Source organism: Rattus norvegicus, chromosome 15 (genome assembly GCF_021556685.1).
Source record: "Rattus norvegicus strain SHRSP/BbbUtx chromosome 15, alternate assembly SHRSP_T2T, whole genome shotgun sequence".
NCBI classification, from domain to species: Eukaryota; Metazoa; Chordata; class Mammalia; order Rodentia; family Muridae; genus Rattus; species Rattus norvegicus.
Window position 1 is genome coordinate 69,711,210 of NC_141548.1, and position 14,588 is coordinate 69,725,797.

The window sequence follows — 14,588 nt, forward strand, 5'->3', positions numbered from 1 at the left end:
TTCCTGGTGCAACATGCACACGTGCTGCTCGTCTGTGTCTTTCGCCTGAGCATTCTCTTCAGTTCATTTCAACCCTGTGTCTACAGTGACAACTTCTGTCCCTTTGCACTAAACAAGTCGGTGTCCTTCGCTCATTGCTCATTTCTTCCTCTGTCATTGGGCAATCGTATCTGCTAGGTGCTAGGTTGTTGTGTTGTTGTTGTTGTTGTTGTTGTTGTTGTTGTTGTTGTTGTTTTTTAACCAAATATAGCCTGTAAGAAGACCACTTCCATGCTGATACCAGGGGATACTGGTTAGCTTTCTCCCAGATTGTATACTGAAAACTTCTACCTAGAGTTCAACTCTGCCTCATCTTTGGTGTTTCTTGTCCCAAAATCTGTTTCTCCATATTTTCTTCTCTTTGGCAATGTTATCACTGTCCTCCTCTTCGGGGCTCTATTCTACATTGCTTTCTCTCTTGCCACTGATGGAGCAATGGAGCACCATACCTACTCTAGTTTCTTTACGTCAGATTTAAAAAAAAAAAAACGCTACCTCAACAAGACAGTCAAAATATTCTCATTTTCTCCGCTTTCACAGATGTAGCTTTGGAACTTAAAAGCACAGAATTAAAATAAATTTAGTCATAAGATATAGAAAATAGAGGTCAAAATATTTTTGCTACTGTTAATGGTAATTGAAAGTCTTGGCTTAAGTATTAAAACTCTTGCCAAGTTTAGGATATGGCACACAGTAACTTAAATATAGGTCTTGTCCTTGATATTTATCTTAAATCTTTCATGATGTACTTCAACCTCAACTATAGTGTGTGTGGGCGTGTGTGTGTATTTGAGAGATGGAGAGACAGACAGCCAGAGACAGAAAGAGAAAGAGAGACAGAGATCCAAAGAGACACACAGAGGGAATATGTCTCAACTATATATACCAAGCTGCCTAGATTGTCCCTTTTCTACAAAGACAAAAACAAGTATTTTTCATATTACCTGGCATATCTAACATCTTGAACAATGCCTGTATACCTGCTGCATGTATGCGTATAATGAATGTATTTGAATATACATAATACAATGCATATATTAATACACATATACATACATACATACATACATACATACATACATATGAACTAAAATGAACAAACCAGTTCCATTCCTACGATTATAATCAAACTAGCTCTGTTCTTGGCAGTCAGATGCTTTTTCACTTAAGCCTTCTTTATCCAAAAGCATTTATTTCACCTCTATTGAGTAACTGTAGGTTCTATTTTGGGACTGTATAATGAAAAGAGTTAAGAGATGATCTATCCTTTAGTAAGACGCTAAAGTACTTTAGGGGTTTGTCTGTAATGAAATGCATTTAATAAAATGTTTTGCTGTCAGAGAAGCCTGTGCATAACAAGACAGTAGAAAGTATGTTGAAACTTGGGTTGTTTAAATAACAAAATGAATATCAGTATTTGATAATTATTTTAACTTCATTATTTTAATATTTTTTAATATTTTAATAAAAATATATCCTATTTTTCTTTTATATATGAGCCTATGTGGACAACTGTATGTAAATATTTAGAATTATAAATTCTAAATCTTGCAAGTTGAAAGCTCTAATTTTTCTGTCTGTATAATTTTTCTTTGAATTTTTTTTTGTTGAGTGTATACTGTACATATTCGCATGTGCTCTCATGGTCATGTGTGTGTGTTTGTGTACAGACAGTAGAAGTCAATATCGGTGTCTTCCCCAGTTGCTCTCTACCTCCCACTTTTTGTTTGCATCTCAGCGAAGTAGAGCTCATCATTCTGGTTAGACTTCCTCGCTAGGAAGGCATAGAGTTCCTAAGACTCTGTGTGGCCATGGGGATCAAACTCTGCTATTTATATTTGCAGCGCAAGTAGACTTTAACTGAGTTATTTACCCAGCAGTTACTGAAATTCTCATATTTAACTCTTTTACTTGCAAATAAAAATGATGAACATTTCATTTTTCAATTTTGTGTTTAATGTCTACACACATACGAACATATACACACATGTGCATGCACATGCACACACACACAATACAACACACATGAAAAGGTCAAAATCCATTTTGCATGAGTTGATTATCTCTTTCCACAATTAGTTTCTAAGAATCAAACTTGAGTGTTGGCATCAACTGAGCCCTCCTGAGAGAGCACTTACTTAACTTTTAACTAGAAAAGTATTCTTTTCCTTCCTTCCTTGCTTGCTTCCTTCATCCATTTCATTGTTTCTTACCCCCTTTCTTTTGGTTTTATTTATGTGTATGAATGTTTAACCTGAATTTGTATGTATTGCACCATACACGCACCTCATGACCAGTGAGATCAGAAGAGGAGTAAGACTCTGTACCTTGAATTTCAATTCGTTCTGAATCCTGGAACCTAGACCCAGGTCCTCTGCCCAAGGAATAAGTGTTCTTAACCATTGTTTCATCTCTCCAGCTGCAAATACAGAAATATTTTCTGCACAACTTTTTTCACCAGGTACCTGTTAGAGTCATTCAAAATCTGAGATCCTTTGCTTCTAAGGTATACAATAAATGTTTAGCAAAACCTGAAAATAATTAGAATTATAACATGCAATTTTCTCAGTGTACTATAATTTCCAGTTCTTCCAGTCTTTTTATTACTAGTACGTGGGGTACTAGGCTTGTTTGAAACAAAAGATCTCCAAACAGTAGAGTCCTATTGAGGGTAAACCTGTTGTCATTTGTCCTAGATAGAAATTTCTCCCTAATACAGAAAGCATAGCTATTGTGCACTGTTAATGCTCTTTGGTGGCTACTATGGCCATCTCCATAGGGCACTGTAGGAAGAAGTGTAACAATCTTGACACTAAAATAGATTAACATATGCTTGGGGTTTTTGTTTGTTTGTTTGTTTGTTTGTTTCATGATGACCACGTGGGCATTTTTCAACCTAGTTTTAGACAGGAGAAGATAATGGTAAGAAGTCTGGTATTCCAGAGCATGAGATTAGGACTGTTGGCATTGTTGGTGGGAATGGTCATCTCTGGTCATTAGAATCTAGTGGGGTACTGAAATACTTGTCTATTCATCACCCCTTCCAAGGGCCTTTTCTTATTAACATGCTAAGTCTGAGAGGTCCCTGCCTCATTGCTATTTTTTTCTCATGTGAGACAGCTACAAAATTCTGTAGATTAGGAATTTCAGTAAATCATTGAAGTTAGAATGAGGGTTAGTTATAAACCAGAGGGACCATCAGTCATCTTCTCTTGTGGTTTTTTTTTTACACCATGTCTAGCCATCATTTTATATTTGCTCTTGGTAGCTGGCCTTATAAATCTTAATTAAAGGCTTTCGCAGACACTGAATTTAAGCTATCACCCATTATAGCTTCGTTAAGATGTCCATGTCCATTAAAACCTTATCAAAATGCAGCATCTATTGCCTGTGCAGCTCATGTAGCATTCATCTGTACAAGCATCATTAATGCAGGGAAGGGGGATCTATGCTGGCCGCATGGCACTCTGACAGTGGCTGTTAAGCAGCTGCAATTGACTTTCATTTCTATACCGTTTCGGTTGTATTGTCTAGAATTACAAAACTGGCTGGCTAGCTCATTCCAAATCGTGAAGCAGCAAATATCTATATTTTTAAAATAATCCTCAGACTATTGTTATATTTAGAAGTAGCCCCCAAATATCATCAACCTGTAGGCATGGTCTGAAATTCAAGAAAAATTACACACCAAATTCATGAGCAAAAGTTGGTGTGCATTTTAAATTATGGTGCTAGTGTTTCCTTGTAGAAACAAATGCAATTTAATATCAATATGCCTCGACACTATGTAACTGTTCAGTATTTACTTTCTCTGACTTAATTGACTAGGAAATTAACTGGAGAAGATGGGATTTTTAGATGAAGATCTAAAAGTGTGATTTAAAAGGAGAGATTTAAAATTAGGGAGCTGAAAATCATATAAATTGTTATTATAAGATCATATCAAATATTATTACTGCAATGACACCAATAAATACTGTAGATTTCCACAGTCACTGGGAAGCAAAAGAATCAAAGGGTACTCTGATGTAAATCAATGTCAAGCAATAGTACTCAACAATTTAGACACATTTAAGGGTTCACAGCTGCTGCCTGTTAGGTCACAATACAGGTTAAAACACTTATGGTTTGTGACCTACTGTCTTGATAATACTGTTAGATTTTCAGAGGCTCTGGAGGATACAGTTCTCAATCTGAGAACAACATAACTAATGCGAATGTGTTTTATCCAGCTGTAGTCCCTTCGTAAGTATTCAGGAAGCTTTATCTACTTTAGGAGTGGTAATATGTATATTAAATTTCATAAGTATGCACAGGGGGAGGCTATCCTTCTAGAAGGACCTAAAAGTTCCCACTCAGAGACAATGTCAATGAGTCAGCAGTTAAGTTTCCAAGTTCATTTAAGACAGCAATGGCTGGCTGCTGCCCTTTGTCATAGGTTTTCTCCTTTGTGCCGGTGGGAGCCTGGTGGAATTGTGGGAGGAAACAGTGGGGACTGGGTGTCCCTTAGGGACAGCATATTCTTTCAAGGAAGCAGTTCTCTCGGCAGGCTACTCTGATAACTGCAGCTCTACTTTCTTTCTCTTTTTGTCTTTCCTAGCGGACGAAGCAAGACCTTAGGTCTTAGGTGGCACAAATTTTAGAGGGAATAGGCACAGCACACGTTCCGAGTCCTCGATTTTGCTTTGGGAATGTTGCTTCCCTGGAGTGCTTAGGTTTTAGTTCCCAGCTTTTCCCTTAGCTTCCCAGCTAAGCCTTTGGTTTCGTGTCTGTTCCAGCTTTTTTCTATCAGACTGACTGCCCTCCTGGGCCTGGCAAACACTTGGGTCTTTGGGACAGAAGGTTCAGTGGATAAGCCTGGCCCTTTGGAGATGCCATTCATTTTCAGGACTGGCTTCTTGGAATGTTGTTTTCTCCCCAACTGCTGCTTTGCCTTTGCAGCCTGACGGCTTTCTTGGTGGGCTGACTACTGTTCTCAGTCTTTGGGGAGACTTGATCCTTCAGGGGTAGCTGCTGCCTACAGTTGTCTGCTTGGGGCTGGGGAAGGGAACTGGGAATTTTTTTTTGAACTTGGCAATAAAGAAACCATCCATGTTGTGAGTGGGAGGGCAGCAGCGTCTGATGGTTTGCAGAGTCAGGTGAAATTGCCATTCTCAAGAGCGGGTAAAACCCTCCTGGTCAGTGGGCAGCAGCTGCACTTGTCTCCTTTCCAAGGCATAGTCTACCACCCACTCGTTCTCTTCCTCTGTAGTGGAACAGGTACAGAAGACCAGGAAGCCTCCGGCCTTAGAAACAGCGTTGACTGAGTCAACAGCACTGGGGAGCAGTTCCTTCTGAAGGTGGACAAGACAGAGACTTGGGATTAGGGAGGCACCCAAGAATCAATGGAGATGTCCTTAGCTGTGACTCACAGCATTTCGGATATGGAACTTGAAGAGAACTCCTCCTGTCGCCAGGCGGGAACCTCAATAGAGCAACAGGGACACCAACCCACGTATAAAACTTTCAACCCCAAATTTATCCTGTTTACAAGAAGTGCAGGCTCGGTGGATGGAGCAGAGACTGAGGGAACAGCCAGCCAATAACCAGCCCAACTTACGATCCATCCCATGAGCAAATGCCAATCTGACATTCCGAATGATACTCTTACGGTTGCATACAGGAGTCTAGCAGTGACAATCTTTACTTGTTCCAATCAGAATCCCTTCCTGGATCGGACTTTTTGGTACACTTGCTTATTCCTGTCCTTGGCTCCTGGCACAGGCACGAAAACTAGTGGAGGAATTTTGAAGTGCGATTAATTATCTTGCTAGAAATGTTTCTGAAGACACATTTTGAAAAGAAGCCAGTGTCTGAGACGACTCTTTCCATTCTGTATTCTGTGGAAAGACTGTGCTCCTCAGACTAAGATATGCATTACGATTTGAACACTCTCTTGGCAATGTTTGTAAGACAAAGACAACAGTATGAAACGAGGTTATTTAAGTATGTAGCAAAAATCTAAATTATATTATTTTCTTTAGATTTCAGAGAAATTATCACAACAGAATAGGAAGTTTTCAAGGAGTCTACATGTTAGGTGAGAAGTTTATATGGGAAAGGTAAACCTGTGGAATGTTTTAATTACCTTTATGTCATGGTTCTCTCTCAGGTGTTGGGAGATAGCCCAGTAGTGAAGAAAATGAATGTTGCTCTTGCAAAGGATCTGCGTCTGGTTCTCAGAACCCACAGAGTGACTGATAACCATCCAGTATCAGGAATTCCCATGTCCTCCTTTGAATTCCATGAGCATCAGGCATGCACATACATAATTATACATGCAGACAACTCTCATGTATATGAGATAAAAACATCTAAAAGTACTTGTGTCCTATAATATACTGCTCATTCATTTGTTCTAACCCCTGGATATAGGAGTGAATAAAATTCCTAGAAAATGAATAGAATGTGTTCAATGTCAAATTTGGTAATTTAGTTTTTAGGAAAAATATTAAGCAAATGAAGGATTCTGGTAAAGAGGCCATTGTTTTAGTGGTTAAAGAAACTTTATTTGGATGGTATTTTCCTCAATGCCTAGGGTAGATGCCATACTTTCTGGAAGTATTCCAACTTTCTGGAAGACCTCTGAGGTTGTGGAAGAGTTCTAAAGTAGTTGTTTAAAATAAAATTCAGCCCTGGGGTCATCACGGCTAGAGCTCAGACAGAAGGATGAAAGTAGGCAACTTGCTCACCAAGGTAAGAAGATAAGCCCTTGTACAGGACTGTGGAAGACATTTATATTATTTTGTTTTCTCTTCCAAAGAAGATTTGGGGGGCTTAGGAGAATTTGAAACTCAGGGTAAATAAATTTAAAGGTAAAAACTTAGAAGAGCTAAACATTGTTGCTCATTAAACAAATCATCCAAGGATATTAACCAAAAGAGGAGTGTTTCCACTAATATTTTGATTATTTTGGAATTCCTTGAAGTGATGCTTTATTGTAAATGTGCTTTGGCACTACTGTCTAAACTTGATTACATGAAAATCTCATTGTTCATGCAGAACTTCAATGCAGCAGAGAATAAGAGATCTCTCTACAATGCATTGCTATGATATATTAATAATCATGGTGTGGATTAAAACACAGAACCTGCTAAGCGGTGTGAGGCAGGTTACAGGTCCGAAGCAGGTGAACTTTACAATGTCAGCTTGAAACAGATCTTTTCTTGGGGGTTGGATAGAATTGGCTTAGCTCTCTTTAGGACAGATTTTTAATTATTTAATATACAAAACTGAAAAGTCTTGTCAATCATACGTTTTCTGTTTGGAGCACAAAATCTTGCAATAATAGGATTCTGTATTTTTTTTCAGGAATTCATGACTGTGAACGAATTCCTTTCCTTCACATTTTCCCATCTTCAGAATGGGAGTAATAGTTGATCTCAGAGTGATTCAACAAACCTCTGAAAATGCCTACTGACCCCAGTAGGCATGTCATATATTTAAGTTACACCACCATCCTGAGTACATTTATTCATCAACTACCCCATTTTCTATGATCATCAAGAAATTTATGTCTCAAATATACTGAAAAATCTTTTGATCTAACATAGATCAGAAGCTTAACTCCTAATTAAAGATGACCGACAGCTTCATCAATTTTGAATGATTGCTGGTATTGAGATTTTCGTGATGTTGACCATCTTACTTTGAGAAAGTAAAGGTACTACACAATGTTTTCAATCAGAAACAAAATTGCATCTTCTGCAGTCAATTGGAAAAAATGTCATTTAACCATCGCAGCTCAACCAGGTTCAAGAATGCTATGGAGGTTTCTAACAAACAACTACTCCTTCTTCAAAAACTAATCTTTGTATAACATGACTTCAGTTCTCTTTATGTGTTTAGTGATTCTCCTTTGAATGTGCTCCAGCTTAGTTCATTTTTGAAGTGTATGGTTTAGATGTGGTTTGATATAGAGGCATACTAGAATGGAATTATTATTTCCCTTGATCTGGACAAAATATTCTATTAATGCAGCCAAGAATTACATTAGCTCTTTTGGCAATCACAGTTCAGTACTGATTTATATCAAGCTCCCTGTCAATTAATCCTTCGGGACTTTTTTATTTATGCTCTTTCTAGGCAATGCCTCTGAATCTATATTAGTTTAGTTGCTGTTTGGAATAAAGGATAGGATTTTATATTTTCCTCTAATCAAATCCATCTTGCAGGTCCATCTTTCCATCCGCTGGGATTGTGTTGGATGCTGACTGCATCACCTTTTAAAAATTAATAGTTCCAAAGAGGAGCTCAAACCAGATAGCTGGGTGTTTTGCAAAAACCATTTGTCCTAGGGTTCTATTGCTGGAATAAGAATCATGACCTTTAAAAAGTTACTTGGGGAGGAATGGGCTTTATTTCTCTCACTCTTCCAGGTAGCAGTCCATCACTGGAAGAAGTTGGAGAAGGAGCCCAAGCAGGGAAGAGCCTTAAAAGACAAACTGATGCAGAAGACAAGCACAAAAGTTGTTTTCTGGCTTTTGAGAAAGCCTAGTATCTTATATAACTCTGGACCTCCTCTTCAGCTGGCTAGGTCATGATCGTTTTCACAGCAAATGAAACATAACTAACACAAATAATTTTTTGTGAAAGCATTATTATGTTGTTTGAGATCTACTTTAGAGCTATTAATATTAAAAGGAAAATACAATTAGTATCCAAGACAATCCTAACAGATGAAAGGATGGCCTTGCAAGATGAATCATTAATCAAGAAAATGCCCCACAGACTTTTCTACTAGCAATCTAATTGGAAGCATTTCTCAATTAATGATCTTACTTCCAGATATCTTCGGCTTATGTCAAGTTGACAAAAACATAAAAGCAAACAAATAAGCAAGCAATAGCAACAATAGAGACCAACCAATTAACCAAATAAAAAAGAAGCAGAACACTATTTTATAAGTTATCTTCTAAAAGAATCTTAGGGAATATTGTAGTCTTTTCCCTGTCTCCTTCCACCAGAATTTATTCATTCAATTGGCAGATTTGACTCCCAGTGTGTGACTCCTAATCCCATTCACTTGGAACACTTCAGTGAATGAAACAAAAAAAAATGTGCTGTGGAGAAGCTTGAAGTTTTTCAGAAGATGAAAAGAAAATATATGTTTCAGCTGAATATTAAAAGCATATATACTGTATTCATAAAATTGTGTATTGGGTCTAGTGTGTCGGGGGATAACTCAGCCAATAAATTGATTATCATAAAACCACGAGCTTCTGTGTCTTGATCCCCAGTTGCCACAGAACAAATTCCAGGCTGGTCACACGCACGTGTAGCCTGAAGTTTGGAAGCCCATTGGTTAGCTAGTTTAGGCAAATGGCTGTGTTTCATGTTCAGGAAGAGACTTTGTCTCAAGAATTTAAATGTGGTAGTGACCAAGCAAAGACACCGAAAGTATACATCTGGCTTATCCACAAAATCACAGAGATATACAGGTGTACTAGCAGATACACATGTACACACCTTCATTAACAAGTATGTACACCACAAACACATGACTTCACACATGCAAAACAGGGCAAGGTTGTTCCTAAGATACGATAACTGAGATGGACCTCTATCCCGTACATGCATGTGCATCTATGTGCATGTGTATTATACATGAGCACACACTTATAATCATATGGTCTATTCATAAGGATTCTTAAGAAATATAGAACCAGCAGGATATGTGTCTTTAAATAAGAGATTTTCTGTGTGGAATTGAAGATTGTCATTAAGAACACAGACAAGTCCCAACATCTATAGGGTGGGTTGGCAAGAGAAGTGACACATAAAAACAATCTCCAGTATGGAAGAAGATTGGATTAAAGCCTATTGACAGTCAGTGCTTCAGTGTGAATCCAAAGTCAGCAGAGAACTATGACCTCATTATTAAGGCATCCATATGGGAGGAATTCTCTTTTACCATGTGAACTCTGTGACGGCTAACTTTAACTGTCAACTTGACGAGATTGAGAAGCGCCTCAGAGATTAAAGCGCATCTGTCAGTGTGTGAGGGTGTCTTCAGAAAGGATTAACCGAGGGAAGATCAACCCTATTTCACAGGCTAGATCTTGGTTGAAAGAAAGAGGAAAATGAGAGAAAGACAGCAAAGGTGACCATGCCATTCTATTTCATTGTCACCGAATGCTCAGATAAGTGGTCAAAATATTTTGTGAGAATGTTTGGGGATGACATTAGCTTTCCAGTGGATAGACTACACACATCAGTTTGTTCTCTCTCTTAACAATCTTATTCAATCTGTTAAGGACCTACAAAGATTTAGTATTCCATAGAAATGGTATAGCCTAGCATGATTGCAGATACCTTTGACACCAGCACTCATGAGACTGAGGCAGGCAGATCTCTGTGAGTTCCAGGCCAGCCAGGGCTATGTAGAGAGAAACTGTAAAAAAATGATAGTCTTTGTTTTCACAGAATATCCCTTTAAAACTACCTTTTTAGTGTTACAGTGTAGCATCCCATTTGTGGACATGGCATGGAGAGTTTGGGCACTCTTGGGAGCCAGGATCCATTTACTTAGTTTTGGGAAGCATTTGAATTCATGTAGTGCTCAGTAGGCTGACTGATTTCTCGGCTAAAGCCCGTTTCAAGGCTCTGTGAAAATTTGTTCTCTGCCTCACATACAAGGGAATCAGCAACAGATACCTTGCTGTCACCTGGATAAGCCTGTCATGATGAAATCCTTATGACGGCTCTTTCAATATTTTTAGCAGTGTTTCCTCTTTAAAAATATTGCAAGATTTGTGAGAGTTTAAGAAAGACTGAAAACAGCTCCTTTCCCTCCCCCACCCCCAATCTCCACTTTAAACTCATAGTTGGATAGTTCACTTCATTTATAGTGAACTCAATAATTAACTATCATTTCAGGATAAGATTGATTCATACTACTGTCAAATAATTCCTACCAGTAAAAACAGTATTTGTCTCATGTACTCCTTATGCCAACTCTCGTCAACCCTGGTACCAGCAGCCAGCTGCATTAAATGTTTAAATGTGAGAGACCTAACATGAAATTGAAGCACCCTGCTTTGGATAATAAGTCAAATGTGAATTTAATACTTGACTGAGAGGCAGCATATTAGTAAGACTTACCAGTGAAAATGACAGATGTTATGTTTTTGAACAGTGGTGAGGGTTTTATTGGGATTCTGCTTAGTTTAAAGGTTGATTTTAAATGATGTTTCAGAATTATATCTGAAAAAAGATTTTGGAAAAGTTATATTGAACTGCATTGAAGAATGATGAAAAATTACTTTCTGTATAGAGAGAAGAGATATTATTTAATCCTGAATGTATATTTTATGTTTCTCTTTATAAGAGGAAATTCAAATTTACTATGTAAAAGAATGTTTAAAATATCCAATGTCGTACTTTTGAACTGTAATATTAAACATCTTGAGTATAGTTTTCATAATTTATTTAAATCAAGTAGAAGAGAAATCCTACTCTTTCTAAATCCAGTACTATAAATTTGGAACATTTAGGGGCAGAGAGAGCGTGTTACTGTTTCTAGAAAGAAACAAAATGTGTTTAAAATTGTACAGTAAAGACACGGGAAGGCCTGGCTTCATGCTTTGTTTGTTTGTTTGTTTTCTGGATGCTCTGCATAATCATCAGCCTATACATTTATAATCTTCTCAAATGGGTGGATTTTATCAGGGTTCCACAAGGCAGAAACTATGCTTCTTTGGTGGTTTGAATGACCATGGCCCCATCGGCTCATATGTTTGAATACTTGACCGATAGTTGGTGGAAGTAATTGGGAAGAATTTGAAAGGGTGGCCTTATTAGAGCAGGTATGTCCCTGAGGGTTGGGCTTTGAAGTTTCAAAACTCCAATGCCATTCCAAGTTATTCATCTTTCTATCTCTGTTTTTCTGGATCAACATGTGAGCCCTCAGCTATTGCTCCAGTGTGGCATCCCTGAATGCCTGATACTCCCCGTCATGGTGGCCCTTGACTCTGCCCCTCTGGAGCTAGGAACCCCAAATTCGGTGCTTTTTCTTGTAAGTTGCATAGATCTATTCTATTCCTTTGTCCCAGAAATAGAAATCCCAGGGAAGCATCCATTTTAGGGAAGCGTTTAGTAAAATCACTGTATGTCATCTCTGTGCATACAGAGGAAGTGAGGTCCAGCTGCAAAGACCTGATATCTTCTGGTGAGATGTAATGTACTGTCATTAGAATTATATAAACTGCTAGGTGTCAAGAGGAATTTCCACATCCTGACCCAGCAGAACAAAGTAAAATTGTCTCCAAACCATGCCCAGTACTCTCTGGAAGATAAGTTTGCCCCTGATAGAGAACCACTTGCTTAGGGACACTTAAGGAAGAGCAAAGGATTAAGAATAGTAACAATGAGGAAGGCTGAAGCACAGGGACCTTCATGCTTAAGGTTGTTACCAACAGTTTTATTTGTTTCATAGTGCTTGGCCTTTTAAACCCACCTTTACATTAAACTCATCTTCTTGTACTCAAAGATTTTCCTTTTATCCCTACGTTGAAAATGCAAAATGTTTCAGTAAATTACAGATTTTTGATTCCCAATTGAAGTAAACTAAATTTGAAAAGAAACGGCTTGATGTGGGTAGTGACTCAAAATGTCATTTACAGACACTTGTCAGGGAGCTGCCAGGAGGCTGATCGTTTTTAATTTTCTAAAGAAGCGGAGCAGCATGTGTCACCAATGGATGGAACTAATAACAGTGCATCAAAGTCATTGAAGGATGGAGTTCTCCTGTTTTAAGGTCAGACTTTTACATGGTATCTGTCTTAGTGAGCACAGTGGCTCTTTTTCTTCTTTCATTTTTTATTTGATATTTTCTTTATCTACATTTCAAATATTATCACCCTTCCTAGTTTCCCCTCCAGAAACCTCCTATCCCATTCCCTGACTTGTTGCCTCGCTGAGGGTGCTCTCCTATCCACCCCCCACTCCCTCCCAACTCCCTGCCCTGGCATTCCCCTACATTGGGGCATCAAGCCTTCACAGGACCAAGGGACTCTCCTCCCATTGATGCCCAACAAGGACATCCTCTCTTACATATGCAGTTGAAGCCATGGGTCCCTCCATGTGCACTCTTTGGTTGGTGGGTTAGTCCCTGGGAGCTCTGGGGGTTTCAGGTTGGTTGATATTGTTGTTCTTCCTATGGGGTTGCAAACCCCCTCAGCTACCTCAGGCCTTTCTCTAACTCCTCCATTGGGGATCCCATTATCAGTTCAATGGTTGGCTGCGATCATTTTCTTCTGTATTTTTCAGGCTCTGGCAGAGCCTCTCAGGAGACAGCTATATAAGGCTCCTGTCAGCATGCACTTCTTGGCATCAGCAATATTAGTGACTATATATATATTGGCTGGATCCACATATGGGGCAGTCTCTGGATGGCCTTTCCTTCAGTCTTTGTTCCACAGTTTGTCTCCATATTTCCTCCTATGAATATTTTTGTTTGCCCTTCTAAAAAGGACTGAAGCATCCGCACTTTGTTTTGTTTTGTTTTGTTTTTGGCAGGGGGGTTGGGTTACCTCACTCAGGATATTTTCTAATTCCATCCATTTGCCTATGAATTTTATGAAGTCATTGTTTTTATAGCTGAGTACTACTCCATTGTACTCATTTTTCTGTATCCATTCCTCTCTTGAGGGGCATCTGGGTTCTTTCCAGCTTCTGGCTATTATAAAGAAGGCTGCTATGAACATAGTGGAGCACGTGTCCTTGTTATATGTTGGAGCATCTTTTGGGTATATGCCCAGGAGTAGTGTGGTATAACTGGGTCCCAGGTAGTTCTAAGTTTCATTTTCTGTGGAACCTCCAGGCTGATTTCCAGAATGGTGTACCAGCTTGCAATCCCACCAACAATGGAAGAGTGTTCCTCTTTCTCCACATCCTCGCCAGCATTTGCTGTCACCTGAGTTTTTGATCTTAGCCATTCTCACTGGTGTGAGGTGAAATCTCAGGGTTGTTTTGATTTGCATTTCCCTGATGACTAAGGATATTGGATATTTCTTTAGTGCTTCTCAGCCATTTGATAATCCTCGGTTGAGAATCCTTTGTTTAGCTCTGTACCCCATTTTCAGCTCTTATAAAGGAAGACATTTATTTGGGGTTGGATTACAGTTGCAGAGCGAGCGTTAGTCGGTTGTCATCATGGCGGGAAGCATGGCAGTTTGCAGGCAGACACGGTGCTGGAAATGGTGCGAGTTGTACATTTTTATTTGAAGACAGCATAAGATTTGTTGGAGTCTGAGCATAGGAGAGCGCTAAGCCTGCTCTGACTGTCACACTTCCTCCAACCAAGTAATACCTTCTCTGGAGTCATCCCCGTTCAGGCCACCTGATTTTCGTACTCAGCACCAAGTATCTTGTCACCTGAATTGCTAGCAGTGGCCTGATCATTGCATGCAGAGACTTAACAATACTGATGGAGTTCTGAGGTTTATCACATAAATTTTTTTGATCCAATGTTAACTTTTTCAGTTTAAAGCTTTCTGTGCTACCTGGGG

At 38.9% G+C, this 14,588-nt stretch overlaps 1 long non-coding RNA gene across 1 annotated transcript; it reads left to right on the forward strand.

Moving 5' to 3' along the window:
• Positions 1-4,203: 4,203 nt before the first annotated feature.
• LOC120093128 (uncharacterized) lies at positions 4,204-7,661 on the forward strand. The gene is made up of 3 exons (XR_015638373.1): positions 4,204-4,284; positions 6,070-6,118; positions 7,390-7,661. It is a non-coding gene; the product is annotated as an uncharacterized LOC120093128 (long non-coding RNA).
• The last annotated feature ends 6,927 nt before the right edge of the window (positions 7,662-14,588 follow it).